The 1,888-nt window shown below is 43.0% G+C and overlaps 1 protein-coding gene and 1 long non-coding RNA gene across 2 annotated transcripts in view; one reads left to right on the top strand and one right to left on the bottom strand.

Annotated features, from left to right (window-relative positions):
• The window catches only part of LOC116672934 (uncharacterized), a 17,280-nt gene that overhangs the window by 4,219 nt on the left and 11,173 nt on the right, over positions 1-1,888 (top strand). The window lies entirely within an intron of this gene.
• The window catches only part of abcd2 (ATP-binding cassette, sub-family D (ALD), member 2), a 20,818-nt gene continuing 19,934 nt past the window's right edge, over positions 1,005-1,888 (bottom strand). Inside the window, exon 10 of the mRNA XM_032504909.1 lies at positions 1,005-1,888. This exon is cut by the window's right edge and continues 1,374 nt beyond it. The gene's annotated coding sequence lies outside the window, so the exon portion shown is untranslated.

Here is a 1,888-nt window from a genome sequence, read left to right as displayed (position 1 = left end):
AATCTCAATCATTCCCAATCAGCAGAGACAGAGAGTGTAGGTTAGGAGATAACATAAGCATAGGCTAACTATTGCTAACTAAAATGCTAGTTACTAATTAAACCAGAACAGCTAATGTAAGTCGAAAGTATGTAAGTCTACGAGCTTCTCATGACAATACGGTGATTTGTTGATTATGCAACAGCAAGTTGCGTGGTTATTACACATTTGTTAGCCTATTTTTACAAATACGTCTGCTATTGAGCCATAACGGGAGGTATAAGGTAATGGAGCCTTTGATACATTGTCATGTTCCTTTAGAAATAAACAACGGACAAATAGAGTCTTTAAATGCTTATGTAAAGTTGTAAAGCAGATGTAAAGTTATTTGCTGTCAAAGTGATGTAAAAATAAATGGCGGTCAATGGAATGCTATGGGCGGGTGAGTGCTTCATGCTAATGGCGGGTGAGTGCTTCATGCTAATGGCGGGTGAGCATTTAAATAGCGCCATAGGAGCTACGCTTAGAGAGAAGAGGCTCAGCCCCTTGCCGTGCACACGGCGGATCATATTTCCCTGCACTACACCTTGAAAACACAGCACAGAATTGTTTCCCCTCTACTCTTCTGGATGGAAACAAACTATTGTAGTTTTTTTGGATCTACTCTACATGAATTCAGGAGATCTCGTGACTTCAGCGGTCAGTCACGGCCGCAGCCGTTTTGCAACAAATCCGGACCTGGTGGGTATCGACAGAAGGCGGAGCATGGAGCCGACACGCAGCGGAGTCGATCCGCAGATGTTCTGCAACTGGTGGAAATTGGGGGTTACACCCCCTGTGTTGTCTCCCATGACCGGGCTTTTTCACAGTGTATTCAGGGGGCAGGCAGTTAGCGGATTAAGGAGAGATTCCTACGATTTGAGACAAAGATTAAATTGTGCTGAAACCATGCAGGAACTCACAGTGCACCTTTAAGTAAATTAGAATAATGTATTGTAGCCCATTGTCCAGTTCCATCATGACCTGGCTTCACCTAACCTAACAACAGGGGTCCCGCATAAGCTTTGTCACAGCGGTGGTTAGCAACTAGTTCAATCAACCCAGGGTTTCCCAATCCAGCGACGCACACGTTCAGATAAAAGAGGCGGTGTTTGCACAGCACGACCGATCAGAAACATCTACCAGAGATGCATATTTTACATCAGAAGAGCATACTATATTTCTACATAGATATGAAGAACACAGACATGGTTTTACAGGTGTAACGCAATACAGGCACTGCTTCCCAACCCAGGAAGGAAAGCTGGCAAAAAAAGTCGACGTTATGCGTAAATCACAACGATTATCAATATAACTTCCCCATCAGTCAGGCACAAGATCTGACCATAATTACACTTGTCCTTTCCATATACTGTCTTTAGCCTTTTATTTCAGTTGTAACCCTGGCAGTGGGAAATGATTGAGAGAGCAAATCAAAAATAAATAATTCAAACCAAAGTGTTGCATTGGCAACACATGGCTCAAGAAGCCAAAATGTATTAATTTAAGGGCAAAATCCCCATAACCAAAATCCACCAGACTCCGTTTAAATAATCAATACTTTTATTATTGTAAAACACAAATACCCTATGTAATTCTCTCCACTTAAAATCTATATCTTTCATAGAGATAACCATCGGGAAATGTTATTGGGGTTGTCGCTCTCACTCTCTCTCTCTCTCTCTCTCTGTCTCACCGAGATCCACCGGATCTCCTAAGAACGGTGACGGCGAGTATTGATTGGTCAGTAGGCGGTGCTTTTACACCGGCCTCTAATCTCCAACATACCCTGCTCCCTACCAGGTTAGGTGATCAGCATAAGTTACCACGGTGATTTAACCCGGTAACAAGTGATCCACCGTCGTGATAC

This window comes from Etheostoma spectabile, chromosome 23 (assembly GCF_008692095.1).
Source record: "Etheostoma spectabile isolate EspeVRDwgs_2016 chromosome 23, UIUC_Espe_1.0, whole genome shotgun sequence".
NCBI classification, from domain to species: Eukaryota; Metazoa; Chordata; class Actinopteri; order Perciformes; family Percidae; genus Etheostoma; species Etheostoma spectabile.
The sequence above is the reverse complement of the archived record's forward strand: the minus strand, read 5'-3'. Positions and strand labels throughout refer to the sequence as shown.